Source organism: Salmo salar, chromosome ssa09 (assembly GCF_905237065.1).
Source record: "Salmo salar chromosome ssa09, Ssal_v3.1, whole genome shotgun sequence".
In the NCBI taxonomy this organism is placed as follows: domain Eukaryota; kingdom Metazoa; phylum Chordata; class Actinopteri; order Salmoniformes; family Salmonidae; genus Salmo; species Salmo salar.
In genome coordinates this window covers 153,739,491-153,761,712 of record NC_059450.1, presented here as the reverse complement: position 1 = coordinate 153,761,712, position 22,222 = coordinate 153,739,491, and the positions used below count along the sequence as shown (strand labels likewise).

Genomic DNA, 22,222 nt, shown 5'->3' with positions numbered 1-22,222 from the left:
ATGCTTGAAAGCACACTGACTAGATTTTGCCTGTGCATAGCTCCATTCCATACATTTTTTATCCTGAAAAAAAAAAAATCCCCAGTCCTTAAAGAGATTACAAGCATACCCATAATTAGATTGATACTCATTGATGTTTTTTTTTTTAATTATTATTATCGGATTTGCCCTCAACATAACACTTTGTATGCAGGACCAAAAGTAAATTGCTTCGCCACATTTTTGTATTACTTCAGTGCGTTCTTGCATTTGGGATGCATGTTTTGGAATATTTTTATTCTGTACAGGCGTCCTTCATTTCACTCTGTCATTAAGCTTAGTATTGTGGAGTCACTACAATGTTGTTGATCCATCCTCAGTGTTCTCCTATCACAGCCATTAAACTCCGTAACTGTTTTAAAGTCACCATTTTGCCTCATGGTGAAATCCCTGAGTGGTTTCCTTCCTCTCTAGCAACTGAGTTAGGAAGGACACCTGTTTCTTTGTTGTGACTGGGTGTATTGATACACCATCCAAAGTGTAATTTATAACTTCACAATGCTCAAAGGGTGACAACATGGACAATAACGTTGTTCTGTAACATGGAGTGTGCAATGCTGTCATTAAGGCAAAGGGTGGTTGCTTTGAATAATATAACATCATCTAAAGAATATTTTGATTTGTTTAACACATTTTTGGTTACTACATGATTCCATATGTGTTATTTCATAGTTTTCATGTCTTCATTATTATTCTACAATGTAGAACATAATAAAAATAAAGAAAAACCCAGGAATGAGTGGATGTGTCTTAACTTTTGACTGATACTGGAAAAATATACTGTAATTAGTGACCCCACTGCAGTCCGGTTGCGACCCCGAATTTGAAAACCACAGATATAGATCCTTTGATGAACATTCCACCTGATTCTATGTGATGACTGACGAGTACAATTCCAGAACAGAACATTGAGACGACTGCTCCAGAAGAGTCTAATGAACGTTCAGTACATTGTGATGAGCTTTGACTTGGCAGGCAGCGTGTTGTACTGGGTGGATGTGATTAACACAGATTAACATTCCTGCTTCAGACCCCTGGCTCCAGACCCCTGGCCCTGGCTACATGTAACCACTTCCTGCTCCAGACCCCTGGCCCTGGCTACATGTGACCACTTCCTGCTCCAGACCCCAGGCCCTGGCTACATGTAACCACTTCCTGCTCCAGACCCCAGGCCCTGGCTACATGTGACCACTTCCTGCTCCAGACCCCAGGCCCTGGCTACATGTGACCACTTCCTGCTCCAGACCCCAGGCCCTGGCTACATGTAACCACTTCCTGCTCCAGACCCCAGGCCCTGGCTACATGTGACCACGTCCTTCTGAGGGACCCCTGTTGGGGGGGGCCTTCATTATGGTAGGGATATCTCTTCAGGCATGTTCTCTGGCTCCCCTTACACTCACGCACGCACGCACGCACACACACACATACATACACACACACACACACGCGCACACGTGTTTAACCTCATGATTCATTAAGGATCCGCTCCCACTGGAGATGCCAGGAACGCTAGCCTGCCAGGGGAATACGAAGAAATCAGCGGGATCCCGGAATGTTAAAGTCAATGTGTGTGTGTGTGTGTGTGTGTGTGTGTAGGCCTATGTGTGAGGAGAAAAGCCAAGGAACAGTGGGGTCCAGAGTGGATATTAGACAGACAGAGAGGGGGAAGGGAATTTTTCAGCATCCAATTTTTTTTCATGACCTTTCTTGATTTTGAATCTTGGTCCAGTAGTAGCAAACATTCTGAATGTTAAGAAAAAACATCACAGAGTGGTGAGCTGCACTAAGTCTCTTCACTAATACTGTATGGTGGTGAGCTGCACTAAGTCTCTTCACTAATACTGTATGGTGGTGAGCTGCACTAAGTCTCTTCACTAATACTGTATGGTGGTGAGCTGCACTAAGTCTCTTCACTAATACTGTATGGTGGTGAGCTGCACTAAGTCTCTTCACTAATACTGTATGGTGGTGAGCTGCACTAAGTCTCTTCACTAACACTGTATGGTGGTGAGCTGCACTAAGTCTCTTCACTAACACTGTATGGTGGTGAGCTGCACTAAGTCTCTTCACTAAAACTGTATGGTGGTGAGCTGCACTAAGTCTCTTCACTAAAACTGTATGGTGGTGAGCTGCACTAAGTCTCTTCACTAACACTGTATGGTGGTGAGCTGCACTAAGTCTCTTCACTAACACTGTATGGTGGTGAGCTGCACTAAGTCTCTTCACTAACACTGTATGGTGGTGAGCTGCACTAAGTCTCTTCACTAAAACTGTATGGTGGTGAGCTGCACTAAGTCTCTTCACTAACACTGTATGGTGGTGAGCTGCACTAAGTCTCTTCACTACAACTGTATGGTGGTGAGCTGCACTAAGTCTCTTCACTAAAACTGTATGGTGGTGAGCTGCACTAAGTCTCATCACTAAAACTGTATGGTGTTAGTGCTGTACTACAAGTGTTATTTTATTATGACTACATCTCCCAGGGGACTGCAGATATAATACCTCCCACTATAGCTTTACCTCCAACTATAACTTAGCTGTACCCCCCACTGTAGCTGTACCTCCCACTATAGCTGTACCTCCCACTGTAGCTGTACCTCCCACTGTAGCTGTACCTCCCACTATAGCTGCACCTCCCACTATAGCTGTACCTCCCACTGTAGCTGTACCTCCCACTATAGCTGTACCTCCCACTGTAGCTGCACCTCCCACTGTAGCTGCACCTCCCACTGTAGCTGTACCTCCCACTGTAGCTGTACCTCCCACTATAGCTGTACCTCCCACTATAGCTGTACCCCCCACTATAGCTGTACCTCCCACTATAGCTGCACCTCCCACTGTAGCTGCACCTCCCACTGTAGCTGTACCTCCCACTGTAGCTGTACCTCCCACTATAGCTGCACCTCCCACTGTAGCTGTACCCCCCACTGTAGCTGTACCTCCCACTATAGCTGTACCTCCCACTGTAGCTGTACCCCCCACTATAGCTATAGCTGCACCTCCCACTATAGCTGTAGCTGCACCTCCCACTATAGCTGTACCCCCCACTATAGCTGTACCCCCCACTATAGCTGTACCCCCCACTATAGCTGCACCTCCCACTGTAGCTGTACCTCCCACTATAGCTGTACCTCCCACTGTAGCTGTACCTCCCACTATAGCTGTACCCCCCACTATAGCTGTACCTCCCACTATAGCTGCACCTCCCACTATAGCTGCACCCCCCACTGTAGCTGTACCCCCCACTGTAGCTGTACCTCCCACTATAGCTGTACCTCCCACTGTAGCTGTACCCCCCACTATAGCTATAGCTGCACCTCCCACTATAGCTGTAGCTGCACCTCCCACTATAGCTGTACCCCCCACTATAGCTGTACCCCCCACTATAGCTGTACCTCCCACTATAGCTGCACCTCCCACTGTAGCTGTACCTCCCACTGTAGCTGTACCCCCCAATATAGCTGTACCCCCAATGTAGCTGTACCTCCCACTATAGCTGCACCTCCCACTGTAGCTGTACCCCCACTATAGCTGTACCTCCCACTATAGCTGTAGCTGTACCTCCCACTGTAGCTGTACCTCCCACTGTAGCTGTACCTCCCACTGTAGCTGTACCTCCCACTATAGCTGTACCTCCCACTGTAGCTGTACCTCCCACTGTAGCTGCACCTCCCACTATAGCTGTACCTCCCACTATAGCTGTACCTCCCACTATAGCTGTACCTCCCACTGTAGCTGTACCTCCCACTGTAGCTGTACCCCCCACTATAGCTGTACCTCCCACTATAGCTGTACCTCCCACTATAGCTGTAGCTGCACCTCCCACTATAGCTGTACCCCCCACTATAGCTGTACCTCCCACTGTAGCTGCACCTCCCACTATAGCTGTAGCTGCCTCTCCCACTATAGCTGCACCTCCCACTATAGCTGTACCTCCCACTGTAGCTGTACCCCCCACTATAGCTGTACCCCCCACTATAGCTGTACCTCCCACTGTAGCTGCACCTCTCACTATAGCTGTAGCTGTACCTCCCACTGTAGCTGTACCTCCCACTATAGCTGTAGCTGCACCTCCCACTATAGCTGTACCTCCCACTGTAGCTGTACCTCCCACTATAGCTGTACCCCCCACTATAGCTGTAGCTGTACCTCCCACTATAGCTGTACCTCCCACTATAGCTGTAGCTGCACCTCCCACTGTAGCTGTGCCTCCCACTGTAGCTGTGCCTCCCACTGTAGCTGTGCCTCTCACTGTAGCTGTGCCTCTCACTGTAGCTGTGCCTCTCACTGTAGCTGTGCCTCTCACTGTAGCTGTGCCTCCCACTGTAGCTGTACCTCCCACTGTAGCTGTAGCTGTACCTCCCACTGTAGCTGTAGCTTTACCTCCCACTATAGCTGTACCTCCCACTGTAGCTGTACCTCCCACTGTAGCTGCACCTCCCACTATAGCTGTACCTCCCACTGTACCTGTACCTCACACTATAGCTGTACCTCCCACTATAGCTGTAGCTGCACCTCCCACTATAGCTGTACCTCCCACTATAGCTGTACCTCCCACTATAGCTGTAGCTGCACCTCCCACTATAGCTGTACCTCCCACTATAGCTGTAGCTGCACCTCCCACTATAGCTGTACCTCCCACTATAGCTGTAGCTGCACCTCCCACTATAGCTGTACCTCCCACTATAGCTGTAGCTGTACCTCCCACTATAGCTGTACCCCCCACTATAGCTGTAGCTGCACCTCCCACTATAGCTGTACCTCCCACTGTAGCTGTACCTCCCACTATAGCTGTAGCTGCACCTCCCACTGTAGCTGTACCTCCCACTGTAGCTGTAGCTGCACCTCCCACTGTAGCTGTACCTCCCAATGTAGCTGTAGCTGCACCTCCCACTGTAGCTGTACCTCCCACTGTAGCTGTGCCTCCCACTGTAGCTGTGCCTCCCACTGTAGCTGTGCCTCCCACTATAGCTGTAGCTGTACCTCCCACTATAGCTGTAGCTGTACCTCCCACTATAGCTGTAGCTGTACCTCCCACTATAGCTGTACCTCCCACTGTAGCTGTAGCTGTACCTCCCACTATAGCTGTACCTCCCACTGTAGCTGTACCTCCCACTGTAGCTGTACCTCCCACTGTAGCTGTACCTCCCACTGTAGCTGTACCTCCCACTATAGCTGTACCTCCCACAGTAGCTGTACCTCCCACTATAGCTGTACCTCCCACTGTAGCTGTAGCTGTACCTCCCACTGTAGCTGTACCTCCCACTGTAGCTGTAGCTGTACCTCCCACTATAGCTGTCCCCCCCACTGTAGCTGTACCTCCCACTATAGCTGGACCTCCCACTGTAGCTGTACCTCCCACTGTAGCTGTACCTCCCACTATAGCTGTACCTCCCACTATAGCTGTACCTCCCACTATAGCTGTAGCTGTACCTCCCACTATAGCTGTACCCCCCACTGTAGCTGTACCCCCCACTGTAGCTGTACCTCCCACTGTAGCTGTACCTCCCACTGTAGCTGTACCTCCCACTGTAGCTGTACCTCCCACTATAGCTGTACCCCCCACTGTAGCTGTACCTCCCACTGTAGCTGTACCTCCCACTGTAGCTGTACCTCCCACTGTAGCTGTACCTCCCACTATAGCTGTACCCCCCACTGTAGCTGTACCTCCCACTGTAGCTGTACCCCCCACTGTAGCTGTACCTCCCACTGTAGCTGTACCTCCCACTGTAGCTGTACCTCCCACTGTAGCTGTACCTCCCACTGTAGCTGTACCTCCCACTATAGCTGTACCTCCCACTATAGCTGTACCTCCCACTGTAGCTGTACCTCCCACTGTAGCTGTACCTCCCACTGTAGCTGTACCTCCCACTGTAGCTGCACCTCCCACTATAGCTGCACCTCCCACTATAGCTGTACCTCCCACTATAGCTGCACCTCCCACTATAGCTGTACCTCCCACTATAGCTGTACCTCCCACTGTAGCTGTACCTCCCACTGTAGCTGTAGCTGTACCTCCCACTGTAGCTGTACCTCCCAACTGTAGCTGTACCTCCCACTGTAGCTGTACCTCCCACTATAGCTGTACCCCCACTGTAGCTGTACCTCCCACTGTAGCTGTACCTCCCACTATAGCTGTACCTCCCACTATAGCTGTACCTCCCACTGTAGCTGTACCTCCCACTGTAGCTGCACCTCCCACTATAGCTGTACCTCCCACTGTACCTGTACCTCACACTATAGCTGTACCTCCCACTATAGCTGTAGCTGCACCTCCCACTATAGCTGTACCTCCCACTATAGCTGTACCTCCCACTATAGCTGTACCCCCCACTATAGCTGTACCTCCCACTGTAGCTTTACCTCCCACTGTAGCTTTACCTCCCACTGTAGCTGTACCTCCCACTGTAGCTGCACCTCCCACTATAGCTGCACCTCCCACTATAGCTGTACCTCCCACTATAGCTGCACCTCCCACTATAGCTGTACCTCCCACTATAGCTGTACCTCCCACTGTAGCTTTACCTCCCACTGTAGCTGTAGCTGTACCTCCCACTGTAGCTGTACCTCCAACTGTAGCTGTACCTCCCACAGTAGCTGTACCTCCCACTATAGCTGTACCCCCCACTGTAGCTGTACCTCCCACTGTAGCTGTACCTCCCACTGTAGCTGTACCTCCCACTATAGCTGTACCTCCCACTGTAGCTGTACCTCCCACTGTAGCTGCACCTCCCACTATAGCTGTACCTCCCACTGTACCTGTACCTCACACTATAGCTGTACCTCCCACTATAGCTGTAGCTGCACCTCCCACTATAGCTGTACCTCCCACTATAGCTGTACCTCCCACTATAGCTGTACCCCCCACTATAGCTGTACCTCCCACTATAGCTGCACCTCCCACTGTAGCTGTACCTCCCACTATAGCTGTAGCTGCACCTCCCACTATAGCTGTACCTCCCACTATAGCTGTAGCTGCACCTCCCACTATAGCTGTACCTCCCACTATAGCTGTAGCTGCACCTCCCACTATAGCTGTACCTCCCACTATAGCTGTACCTCCCACTATAGCTGTAGCTGTACCTCCCACTATAGCTGTACCCCCCACTATAGCTGTAGCTGCACCTCCCACTATAGCTGTACCTCCCACTGTAGCTGTACCTCCCACTATAGCTGTAGCTGCACCTCCCACTGTAGCTGTACCTCCCACTGTAGCTGTACCTCCCACTGTAGCTGTACCTCCCACTATAGCTGTACCTCCCACTGTAGCTGTACCTCCCACTGTAGCTGTACCTCCCACTGTAGCTGTACCTCCCACTGTAGCTGTAGCTCTCCCACTGTAGCTGTAGCTGGACCTCCCACTATAGCTGTAGCTGTACCTCCCACTATAGCTGGACCTCCCACTATAGCTGTACCTCCCACTGTAGCTGGACCTCCCACTGTAGCTGGACCTCCCACTGTAGCTGGACCTCCCACTGTAGCTGGACCTCCCACTGTAGCTGGACCTCCCACTGTAGCTGTACCTCCCACTGTAGCTGCACCTCCCACTGTAGCTGCACCTCCCACTGTAGCTGTACCTCCCACTGTAGCTGTACCTCCCACTGTAGCTGTACCTCCCACTGTAGCTGTACCTCCCACTGTAGCTGTAACTAGGCGTTTCCAAAAGCTGCATTTGAAGCTCAGTGGATGAGTGTTGATTGAGACCGGGAGGTAACCTGCTAATTATACTGCTGCTGCTTGTGTCTGGATGTACTCTAGATACCCAATCAGCAGGAGACTCTCTCTCTCTCTCTGTGGGCGTCGTTCTCACAGCGGGAGACTCTCTCTCTCTCTCTCTGTGGGCGTCGTTCTCACAGCGGGAGACTCTCTCTCTCTCTCTCTCTGTGGGCGTTGTTCTCACAGCGGGAGACTCTCTCTCTCTGTGGGAGTCAGAAAGTCTAGAGAATACATTTTCTCATCTTGCCAAACATTCAGACATTTCTATGCCGGTATCTCCTTTTTCTCTCCCTGAGTCATCCATCCGTGTTACGTACACACACCCAAAATAAACAAATAAAGCCTCGTGTCGCAGCCTAAATAAAGTTACCAGCCTGGCAGCCTCACACATTGACAGGTCCCCTGCTGACAAGTCGATGAGGAGGAGAGACACGGAGAAGATACATAAAGGAGGAGGTGTTGTAAGATATAGTGGTGCTGAGAAACACACACCAGAGTACCAAGATGATAGACAAGTCAGATAATGATACTGTATAATGGAAGTCATATGAACTCAGACAATGCTTGCTGTAAAGTCTGTAGTTACTGCTATGGATTGAGCACTTGCTCAGCGATACCTGTCAAAATGGGTTAAACTGACAAATCATCAGATAAATTCTGCACCAGACAGGATTTAAAATACCACAATAGAGTTAAGAATCTTTAGAGAGGAAATTACACCAAAAGAGGTTTCTAATTCTACACTAAACAGAACTCAAAACACAATCGTTTTTTTCCTACCTTTTCTGGCAGTGCTCCCAGTCCCAGGCAAGGTGTTACACAACACTTGATGAAGTGGTGTTACAACACACCATGTCATGTTTCAAAACATCTCTGGATGATGTGTTTACATACTTCAGCAAAGTTAAAGAGCGACTGCCTTTAATTAAAAAGCAACAAGTCCGCTTGAAAACGGGCCTGTGTGGAATCGATGAGTCAGAAACATTCTAGTGTCAAAATTGACTACAAAGTGTAAACAGGAATATTTTGATCATAAAGTCAGTCTCGTTTCAAATGGAGTTTGGAACACCCACGCATCACAATGGGTTATAATGAAGGTTGGGTTTTGATTGGACGATGCCCACTAACATGAGCTGAACTGCTGTGTTGATTGCTCTCCATCCAATAGCATAGACACTGCTACAGACCTAAAGGGGTCCTAAAATTCTAAATCAAATAGCGAAATGATCCACGGTATGACCATCGTAAAAAAATTCCATATGTTAGCTTAGTGGACCCCCCCCCCATATCATTAACCTCTACGGGACTGATCAGGAAACAAACACCCAAGACTGAAATCTCATTTTATCTAATGATGTGTTTGATACAGTTCCTATTTACTCATCAAACACATGGAAACCAAATGATTGACTCCGTTCCAATAATTCCATGTCAGACATTACACAGAGCCCATCCTCCTATAGCTCCTTCCACCAGCCTCCACTGTATTACATTCACATTACAACAGTACATGGGATCAGAACACACATCTGCAATACAGGCACATATCACGGCATCATAATTCATGTACAAATATGATATTATCATACATTGCCAGATGACAATTTAATTGAAGTATTTGTCTAAATAGCGACAGTAAGCTTACCTCTGAATCCTCCTGATTGGTGGTTCTTTATTTACATTAATTAAATATGCTTCTCTGCGTCTCTGCTAAAATCTGGGTAAATATTGAACGGAATGTGTCTTATTCAGTACATTTAGTAATTGTTTCCTTTTCTAAAGTCTGGCAAACTTTCCAGCAGGCACGCCAGCTAAGATACGAGAATTTCATAAAACATTTCTCCAAACTTTTTACCTAAATTGAATGATATGTTGATTTATTTTTTTATATTGAATTCACGTTAGTTGACAACTCACCAAATGTAAATCAAAACTAGACGTTAAACTGACGTCTGTGGTCAGTTGGTATCTAGCTGGATAGCTGATGCTAACTATATAAAATTGCTAGATGGCTAGTATTACAAAGAAACAGCAACAACAACAACAAAAAGCTGTATTTTTATTTATTTATCAAGAAAGAATCAATAAGCAACATAGCTTGAGCAAAAGAATTTACAACTTGTATGTGACTATTGAGCAACTCCACTTGGTAGGCCTACTCCTAGTCCCAGTTAAGTGACAACACTTTCCCAAGCCGAGCTTCGTCTCCACACCAGTGTTAGGTGTTATCCAGAGGTTGTGTATAGAAATGAAAGATGTCGCCTGCAGACCACTCGACCCCTGAGTGCTGCAGCACAAGTGCAAAGACATGCTGAGGATGTGCTGCTCCTAATGGTGTATATATAAACCCTGGATTGTTGACGCTATGTAGGGACCAATGAGAGACTTTAACGCCGTCGGTCGGCCATATTGGCACAGCCCAGAAGAAGCAGTACGGCATAGAACTTATGGATTTCTACAGTACTTCAATTAAATTAAGTAAAAATGACAGGTATTTAACAATTTGTTGTTCTGCTAAAATATATATATAAATATATAGTAAATAAAGTAAATATAATTTACTTATATAAGGTCCAATGCAGCCATTTTTTTCTCAATATTACCTTAATGCGATATCAAACATTTAAGTATCTTAATGTAATTGTTTTCAATTAAAATGGTAAAACAATAAACATAAATAGCTTCTAAGCAAAGAACATTTTCTCAAGTAAAAATGTTGTTAGGACTGTCTAGGAGTGGTCTGAGTGGGGAGGGGAAAACTGAAAACTATTTGTTATTGGCGGAGAGGTTTGGAACTCATTCTGGGCCTTCAAAGGAAAATAATAATTTTAAACTAAAAGACTAAAAAGCACCTTAAGGAAAATCAAAGCTAAAAAGGTGTGTTTTAAGATCTCTTTTAAATATGGCCACAGTATCGGGCCTCCTCAGGTTCTCTGGCAGGTTATTAAAGAGGCTGGGGGCATAGTAACTAAAGACTGCCTCTCCATGCCTCTTGGTCCTTGGCTTTGGGATAGTTAAACGGCCAGTGCCAGAGGAGATGAGGGACCTACTGGGTACATAACTTAAAAGTATGTCTGACATGTATTGAGGTGCACAATTGTGGATTGATTTGAAAATCCGTAGTAAAGACACCCGTAACAACTAATGACTTCCTCTTCACTATGGATATTAATAGCCTCTGCATCAATAGCGAGGTAGAACCAGGCCTAGCTACAGTTAAAACCTACCTACTACGACACCCCACAACCAGACAGACCATCAACTACTACAATACCCCACAACCAGACAGACCATCAACTACTACAATACCCCACAACCAGACAGACCATCAACTACTACAATACCCCACAACCAGGCAGACCATCAACTACTACAATACCCCACAACCAGGCAGACCATCAACTACTACAATACCCCACAACCAGACAGACCATCAACTACTACAATACCCCACAACCAGACAGACCATCAACTACTACAATACCCCACAACCAGACAGACCATCAACTACTACAATACCCCACAACCAGACAGACCATCAACTACTACAATACCCCACAACCAGACAGACCATCAACTACTACAATACCCCACAACCAGACAGACCATCAACTACTACAATACCCCACAACCAGACAGACCATCAACTACTACAATACCCCACAACCAGACAGACCATCAACTACTACAATACCCCACAACCAGACCAGACCATCAACTACTACAATACCCCACAACCAGACAGACCATCAACTACTACAATACCCCACAACCAGACAGACCATCAACTACTACAATACCCCACAACCAGACCAGACCATCAACTACTACAATACCCCACAACCAGACAGACCATCAACTACTACAATACCCCACAACCAGACAGACCATCAACTACTACAATACCCCACAACCAGACAGACCATCAACTACTACAATACCCCACAACCAGGCAGACCATCAACTACTACAATACCCCACAACCAGACAGACCATCAACTACTACAATACCCCACAACCAGACAGACCATCAACTACTACAATACCCCACAACCAGACAGACCATCAACTACTACAATACCCCACAACCAGACAGACCATCAACTACTACAATACCCCACAACCAGACAGACCATCAACTACTACAATACCCCACAACCAGGCAGACCATCAACTACTACAATACCCCACAACCAGACCAGACCATCAACTACTACAATACCCCACAACCAGACAGACCATCAACTACTACAATACCCCACAACCAGACAGACCATCAACTACTACAATACCCCACAACCAGGCAGACCATCAACTACTACAATACCCCACAACCAGGCAGACCATCAACTACTACAATACCCCACAACCAGACAGACCATCAACTACTACAATACCCCACAACCAGACAGACCATCAACTACTACAATACCCCACAACCAGACAGACCATCAACTACTACAATACCCCACAACCAGACCAGACCATCAACTACTACAATACCCCACAACCAGACAGACCATCAACTACTACAATACCCCACAACCAGACAGACCATCAACTACTACAATACCCCACAACCAGACCAGACCATCAACTACTACAATACCCCACAACCAGACAGACCATCAACTACTACAATACCCCACAACCAGACAGACCATCAACTACTACAATACCCCACAACCAGACAGACCATCAACTACTACAATACCCCACAACCAGGCAGACCATCAACTACTACAATACCCCACAACCAGGCAGACCAGACCATCATCTACTACGATTACTGGAACTCACTTACTCTGAATTACTTTGAATTGAACAGTAATACCTACCTACAGGTAAAATGAGTGGCAATGGGTAAAATATTCACCAACCGCACCAAAAAAAAACAACCCAAAAAACATTTTAACACCTCAAATCTTATTTTATTTGTCACATACACATGGTTAGCAGATGTTAATGCGAGTGTAGGGAAATGCTTGTGCTTCTAGTTCTGACCATGCAGTAATATCTAACAATTTCACAATAACTACCTTATACACACAAGTGTATAGGAATGAATAAGAATATGTACATAAAAATATATGAATGAGCGATGGCCGAACGGCATAGGCAAGATGCAGTAGATGGTATAGAGTACAGTATATACATATGAGATGAGTAATGTAGGGTATGTAAACATTATATAAAGTGGCATTGATTAAAGTGGCTAGTGATACATTTATTACATCAAGATGGCAAGATGCAGTAGATGATATAGAGTACAGTATATACATATGACATGAGTAATGTAGGATATGTAAACATTATATAAAGTGGCATTGTTTAAAGTGGCTAGCGATACATTTATTACATACATTTTTCATTATTAAAGTGGCTTGAGTTGAGTCAGTATGTTGGCAGCAGCCACTGTATGTTAGTGATGGCTGTTTAACAGTCTGACGGCCTTGAGATAGAAGCTGTTTTTCAGTCTCTCGGTCCCAGCTTAGATGCATCTGTACTGACCTCGCCTTCTGGATGAGTGAACAGGCAAACCTTGAACATCACGGCCGGGCACCCCCTTCTAGACTACACAACCACCCCAACAAACAACATATAAACACCTTGATCAACACGTCCGGGCACCCCCTTCTAGACTACACAACCACCCCAACAAACAACATATAAACACCTTGATCAACACGTCCGGGCACCCCCTTCTAGACTACACAACCACCCCAACAAACAACATATAAACACCTTGATCAACACGGCCGGGCACCCCCTTCTAGACTACACAACCACCCCAACAAACAACATATAAACACCTTGATCAACACGGCCAGGCACCCCCTTCTAGACTACACAACCACCCCAACAAACAACATATAAACACCTTGATCAACACGGCCGGGCACCCCCTTCTAGACTACACAACCACCCCAACAAACAACATATAAACACCTTGATCAACACGGCCGGGCACCCCTTCTAGACTACACAACCACCCCAACAAACAACATATAAACACCTTGATCAACACGGCCGGGCACCCCCTTCTAGACTACACAACCACCCCAACAAACAACATATAAACACCTTGATCAACACGGCCGGGCACCCCCTTCTAGACTACACAACCACCCCAACAAACAACATATAAACACCTTGATCAACACGGCCGGGCACCCCCTTCTAGACTACACAACCACCCCAACAAACAACATATAAACACCTTGATCAACACGGCCGGGCACCCCCTTCTAGACTACACAACCACCCCAACAAACAACAACATATAAACACCTTGATCAACACGGCCGGGCACCCCCTTCTAGACTACACAACCACCCCAACAAACAACATATAAACACCTTGATCAACACGGCCGGGCACCCCTTCTAGACTACACAACCACCCCAACAAACAACATATAAACACCTTGATCAACACGGCCGGGCACCCCCTTCTAGACTACACAACCACCCCAACAAACAACATATAAACACCTTGATCAACACGGCCGGGCACCCCCTTCTAGACTACACAACCACCCCAACAAACAACATATAAACACCTTGATCAACACGGCCGGGCACCCCCTTCTAGACTACACAACCACCCCAACAAACAACATATAAACACCTTGATCAACACGGCCGGGCACCCCCTTCTAGACTACACAACCACCCCAACAAACAACATATAAACACCTTGATCAACACGGCCGGGCACCCCTTCTAGACTACACAACCACCCCAACAAACAACATATAAACACCTTGATCAACACGTCCGGGCACCCCCTTCTAGACTACACAACCACCCCAACAAACAACATATAAACACCTTGATCAACACGTCCGGGCACCCCCTTCTAGACTACACAACCACCCCAACAAACAACATATAAACACCTTGATCAACACGTCCGGGCACCCCCTTCTAGACTACACAACCACCCCAACAAACAACATATAAACACCTTGATCAACACGGCCGGGCACCCCCTTCTAGACTACACAACCACCCCAACAAACAACATATAAACACCTTGATCAACACGGCCGGGCACCCCCTTCTAGACTACACAACCACCCCAACAAACAACATATAAACACCTTGATCAACACGGCCGGGCACCCCCTTCTAGACTACACAACCACCCCAACAAACAACATATAAACACCTTGATCAACACGGCCGGGCACCCCCTTCTAGACTACACAACCACCCCAACAAACAACATATAAACACCTTGATCAACACGGCCGGGCACCCCTTCTAGACTACACAACCACCCCAACAAACAACATATAAACACCTTGATCAACACGGCCGGGCACCCCTTCTAGACTACACAACCACCCCAACAACAACAACATATAAACACCTTGATCAACACGGCCGGGCACCCCCTTCTAGACTACACAACCACCCCAACAAACAACATATAAACACCTTGATCAACACGGCCGGGCACCCCCTTCTAGACTACACAACCACCCCAACAAACAACAACATATAAACACCTTGATCAACACGGCCGGGCACCCCCTTCTAGACTACACAACCACCCCAACAAACAACATATAAACACCTTGATCAACACGGCCAGGCACCCCCTTCTAGACTACACAACCACCCCAACAAACAACATATAAACACCTTGATCAACACGGCCGGGCACCCCCTTCTAGACTACACAACCACCCCAACAAACAACATATAAACACCTTGATCAACACGGCCGGGCACCCCCTTCTAGACTACACAACCACCCCAACAACAACAACATATAAACACCTTGATCAACACAGCCGGGCACCCCCTTCTAGACTACACAACCACCCCAACAAACAACATATAAACACCTTGATCAACACGGCCGGGCACCCCCTTCTAGACTACACAACCACCCCAACAAACAACAACATATAAACACCTTGATCAACACGGCCGGGCACCCCCTTCTAGACTACACAACCACCCCAAAAAACAACATATAAACACCTTGATCAACACGGCCAGGCACCCCCTTCTAGACTACACAACCACCCCAACAAACAACAATATAAACACCTTGATCAACACGGCCGGGCACCCCTTCTAGACTACACAACCACCCCAACAAACAACATATAAACACCTTCATCAACACGGCCAGGCACCCCCTTCTAGACTACACAACCACCCCAACAAACAACATATAAACACCTTGATCAACACGGCCAGGCACCCCCTTCTAGACTACACAACCACCCCAACAAACAACATATAAACACCTTGATCAACACAGCCGGGCACCCCCTTCTAGACTACACAACCACCCCAACAAACAACAACATATAAACACCTTGATCAACACGGCCGGGCACCCCCTTCTAGACTACACAACCACCCCAACAAACAACAACATATAAACACCTTGATCAACACGGCCAGGCACCCCTTCTAGACTACACAACCACCCCAACAAACAACATATAAACACCTTGATCAACACGGCCGGGCACCCCCTTCTAGACTACACAACCACCCCAAAAAACAACATATAAACACCTTCATCAACACAGCCGGGCACCCCCTTCTAGACTACACAACCACCCCAACAAACAACATATAAACACCTTGATCAACACGGCCGGGCACCCCCTTCTAGACTACACAACCACCCCAAAAAACAACATATAAACACCTTCATCAACACAGCCGGGCACCCCCTTCTAGACTACACAACCACCCCAACAACAACAACATATAAACACCTTGATCAACACGTCCGGGCACCCCCTTCTAGACTACACAACCACCCCAACAAACAACATATAAACACCTTGATCAACACGGCCGGGCACCCCCTTCTAGACTACACAACCACCCCAACAAACAACATATAAACACCTTGATCAACACGGCCGGGCACCCCCTTCTAGACTACACAACCACCCCAACAAACAACATATAAACACCTTGATCAACACGGCCGGGCACCCCCTTCTAGACTACACAACCACCCCAACAAACAACATATAAACACCTTCATCAACACGGCCGGGCACCCCCTTCTAGACTACACAACCACCCCAACAAACAACAACATATAAACACCTTGATCAACACGTCCGGGCACCCCCTTCTAGACTACACAACCACCCCAACAAACAACATATAAACACCTTGATCAACACGGCCGGGCACCCCCTTCTAGACTACACAACCACCCCAACAAACAACATATAAACACCTTGATCAACACGGCCAGGCACCCCCTTCTAGACTACACAACCACCCCAACAAACAACAACATATAAACACCTTGATCAACACGTCCGGGCACCCCCTTCTAGACTACACAACCACCCCAACAAACAACATATAAACACCTTGATCAACACGTCCGGGCACCCCTTCTAGACTACACAACCACCCCAACAAACAACATATAAACACCTTGATCAACACGGCCGGGCACCCCCTTCTAGACTACACAACCACCCCAACAAACAACAACATATAAACACCTTCATCAACACGGCCGGGCACCCCCTTCTAGACTACACAACCACCCCAACAAACAACATATAAACACCTTGATCAACACGGCCGGGCACCCCCTTCTAGACTACACAACCACCCCAACAAACAACATATAAACACCTTGATCAACACGGCCGGGCACCCCCTTCTAGACTACACAACCACCCCAACAAACAACATATAAACACCTTGATCAACACGGCCGGGCACCCCCTTCTAGACTACACAACCACCCCAACAAACAACATATAAACACCTTGATCAACACGGCCAGGCACCCCCTTCTAGACTACACAACCACCCCAACAACAACATATAAACACCTTGATCAACACGGCCAGGCACCCCTTCTAGACTACACAACCACCCCAACAAACAACATATAAACACCTTGATCAACACGTCCGGGCACCCCCTTCTAGACTACACAACCACCCCAACAAACAACATATAAACACCTTGATCAACACGGCCGGGCACCCCCTTCTAGACTACACAACCACCCCAACAAACAACAACATATAAACACCTTGATCAACACGGCCGGGCACCCCCTTCTAGACTACACAACCACCCCAACAAACAACATATAAACACCTTGATCAACACAGAGTAGATGGTTAAAGGGCACCCCCTTCCCAGGATTCCAGAACCACCTAGTGGTTAGGACCTTTTCTGATCTCCCCTTTGCCATCCACCTCCTGGTCATCATCATCATCATCAACAACCAAAAAATAAACTCACACAAATCCCACCACCTCACACAAGCCATACCTTACCAACAGAAATAAAAATTCAGGTTGTTCCACGTCACCACGTTGAAGAAGATTGCTGTAAAACACAATGACAGAGATTAAACACTTTGAGCACACATGTCAAACGAAAGGAATGCCCTTTAACCATCTACTCTATTTATGACATGTGGAAAGACCACTATAATAAAATGGGAGTATACAAAAATAAAATTCTTCCTGTATGCACCTGGAATTAGACAACATAACATGTGTGAACCACAGTTCCAAGTAGAAAGAAATGAAAAACAGAAGCGGTACATAATGGGAATGGTGGTGTCCACATCTCCAACCTGCTGGTGCTACAGGAGCGATAGAAGTTCAAGTAATGCCACTGTAGTGATTGAGGGAGAGGAGTGGGACCAGGGCTGCTTGCCCTGGATCAGTGTAGTTTAAACACACTTGACAAAAGCTATATGACCAGTATCTTTGTTTAGACCTATCCTGTTCTTTCTGAGCCATAAAGGTCCAGACCTCTTGGTAGATGTCAAGCAAGCCTACGGCGGGGTTACTACTGTATGGGTCTCTGACATACATCCCAGTGTCTCCATCCTGCCTTTGAAAAATAAATAGGAAGCTGGGTTAGCACACAAAATAGCTAACATTGTACTGTTAACTAGCAGGCATGAAATAGATAGCAACGTTAGTTTCAGTAACATAACGATGACGACATGGATTTATATCACAAGTTCCTGGGCTGACAGTTGGCATGAAATGACTTGTCAGAAAAGGGCGACGTTTTCACTATGACATGAGTAAACAAACTAGGTACAACACCCTCTTGCCTAACGTTAGTCAGTATAAAAGACAGCTAACTTAGCTAACTAAAATACAATAGTATGGGAAGCTTATAGCACAACATGCTAGCGGACTTTCGGAAGATAAATACACATCCATAAACGCTATACTGTACTAGTTGTAAAACCATGATGGAATGTATAAATATATATCTAGAATCTGGAAATAAAATTGCACACTTACAGATTGTTAACGTTAGAGAAGGAGCTCCTCTGTCGATGTTTTTCCGATCATAAGCTTACTTGAAGGAATCAATGAATGGACTTCTATATAAACATTAGTTTTTCTAAATATAAAGGCTTTTGGGGCAGAGAAAATCATCTATAGCATTTTCCTACTTTGAAAAAAAAACCTTCACATTTGTCACGCGTTTTCTACAGTTGTAAAAGCAAAAACAAAAAGGTGAGAAAAAAAAAATCAGGTGTAAAGAAATGCTTCATTTCAAAACGTGTGAAATTAAGAAGATAGGCACTTTATTCACCTGTTCATGGCAGAAAGGACATGCTGAAGAATCACGTGTAAAAATGTACATCAAGCGATGAGAACTTTTGAATATTGTACTTTCAGACGCATGAAATTGTGTTCTGAACCTGAAAACATGATCTGGACGCATGCGTAGTAAGGGACACGTTTCCTGCGTCAAAACGTACCACGTTGTAGCCCCTCCCACCTCAATATCCGGGACTTTGACTCTGTTTGACTTCCGGCATGTGGCGATGAATCGCTTATTCAGACAGGGAGATGAGGTTTCTTAAATATGGATCAAAGTGTTGAAATTACTCAATTACATTTACAAAATGAAAACGTTACAGCAAGGCGTTTGTGAGAAAAATGAATGAAGAAATTAAAACAACTTTTTCCACATTGCATTACAACTACATAGCTGACGCTGGATTGCTAAATTAGTTTATTTTCATTGAAGTAGCATGGCTAGTTAGCTAGTTAGCAATAGTCTTCTGTCTAGACTCTAGCCTGTAACTAATGGTTGTTACGTTGTGGAACAGAGCAATAGTTATTTCTACTTGTCATTAGTTTGAGACTAACATTAGTTAGAAAATAATTGTTTACTTTGTGTATATTTGTTGTGTAATTGGTTGGCGTTGCTAGTTAGCAAGCTGAGATTGATTTGCTCAAATTGGCTAATTTTGCGATTAACTAGTGTTTTAATAAGAGAACAGGCTAGCTCCCTGCACAACCTAGAGTAGAGAATGTGGAATAAGATTTGTCTGTTGCAGTGCCCAGACGAGGTGAGAGCAAACTGCTACAGAGATAAAAGGTAAGATCTCTATCTTGAATAGTTATATTTCAAGGTTGAACCAATGCAATAGGTATTTTATTGGCTTTGCTAAATGAGCTGCTTTTCCTGAAAATGTCTATCTGATAAAGTTGTTAGTTCAAGTTATTGTTCTTCTTTTGCAACATTACAGCCACAACATCATAATCAAGTACTCAAGCATCTGCAGACCAACGAGGAGGAGGAAGGCTTATAGAACATGAATTACTAGCTCGTTATATCAGAGACATTTTATTGGCTTGCTAAATGAGCTGCTTTTCCTGAAAATGTCTCTGATAAAACTACACTGTTAGAAAAAAAGGTGCTATCCAGAACTTAGTTATTCAGCTGTCCCCATAGGATAACTTTTTGAAGAACTCTTGTTGGTTCCAGGTAGAACCCTTGTTGGTTCCAGGTAGAACCCTTTCCACGGAGGGTTCTACATGGATCCCAAAATGGTTATACCTGGAACCAAAAAGTGTTATACTATGGGGACGGCTGAAGAACCCTTTATTTCTAAGTGTATCTAGTTGTTGTTCTATTGCAATGTCCATGTTACATTACATTACATTTAACATTTACATTTAAGTCATTTAGCAGACGCTCTTATCCAGAGCAAACACCATGCTCTACCAACTGAGCCACAGGGAACTGAGCCACAGGGAACTGAGCCACAGGGAACTGTTGTTAGACACAACTTGATGAACAGGTAGTCAAGCCCCTGAAGACCAGCGAGGAGGAGAAAAGCCTGCTGTGGATGAGCAAGCTAGAACAATAACACCTAGCTATATCAGATAAACATGTTCAGGAAAAGCAGGGAGCTAGTAGTAGTAACATTATTATTTGAAACCTCACATGCTCATAATCTGTATCTGTGTTCTATTTAAGCAATAAGGCACCTCAGGGGTTTGTGGTATATGGACGATATACCAGGGCTAAGGGCTGTTCTTATGCACGACGTAACGCAAAGTGCCTGCTATATTGGCCATATACCACAAACCCCTGAGGTGCCTTATTGCTATTAAAAACTGCTTACAAACGTAATTACAACAGTAAACAAGTAGTATTGACTCATACCTGTGGTATACGGTCTGATATACCATGGCTTGCTACAGTATCTGTCTCATGTTGTACTGATCATCAACATGAACAAGACTGAATTCTGTAGAATTGTCAACTGATCTAAATTCTTGTTAGGAAGATGTTTCTGTTCAGAATGACATGTTTATGACTGTTGATCACAGGAATCTCCGAATGCCATGTAGAATGAGCACCATGGATGAAAGGAGGGGGAGGAAAACGGACAGCTTCTTTCTACCACACCTTCACCAAGTCATACAATGTTTGCTTCATGAATAATTGTTACATTTGAATTCAGCCTTTGTAGTTTGGAAAGTATAGTGACTATTATTGCTTCAATTTATTTATCAAACAAATGTGGGTTTGGAAAATTAGGTACTTTTCGCAAAACAATCCCCTCTTCTTTCTACCACACCTTCACCAAGTCATACAATGTTTACTTCATGAATAATTGTTACATCTGAAATAGATACATTATTATTTTAGTATATTCTGTTTCTAATGTTTGTTTTTTAATGCTGGATGTGAGTAATTTAGCAGGTCTATAGTAATGATGTATTGTTTTGGAACATGTAACTATCTATTCAGTCAAAATTCACTTATTTTATGTTTGCTAAAATGTTTTGTAGTGTTTGTAATGAGAATTAATGAGCTATTTTCAAAACATTGGATTACCAACTTGAGAGGTGCTGTCTCAGTTTGCATCACATTGTCACATGGACGTGTGTGTGTGTATATATATACACACTGAACAGAAATATAAACGCAACATGTAAAGTGTTGGTCTCATGTTTCAAGAGCTGAAATAAAAGATCCCAGACATTTTCCATACGCACAAGAATTTCACCTTTATTTAATTAACCAGGTAGGCTAGTTGAGAACAAGTTCTCATTTGCAACTGCGACCTGGTCAAGATAAAGCAAAGCAATTCGACACATACAACGTGGAATAAACAAAACATACAGTCAATAGAAAAAAAGAAAACAAAAAGTCTATACAGT

The 22,222-nt window shown here is 45.5% G+C and overlaps 1 long non-coding RNA gene across 1 annotated transcript; it reads left to right on the top strand.

Annotated features, from left to right (window-relative positions):
* The first annotated feature begins 19,568 nt into the window (after positions 1–19,568).
* On the top strand, positions 19,569–22,052 carry LOC123744761 (uncharacterized). Its single transcript, XR_006771241.1, has 2 exons — positions 19,569–20,144; positions 21,386–22,052. It is a non-coding gene; the product is annotated as an uncharacterized lncRNA (long non-coding RNA).
* Positions 22,053–22,222: the final 170 nt, after the last annotated feature.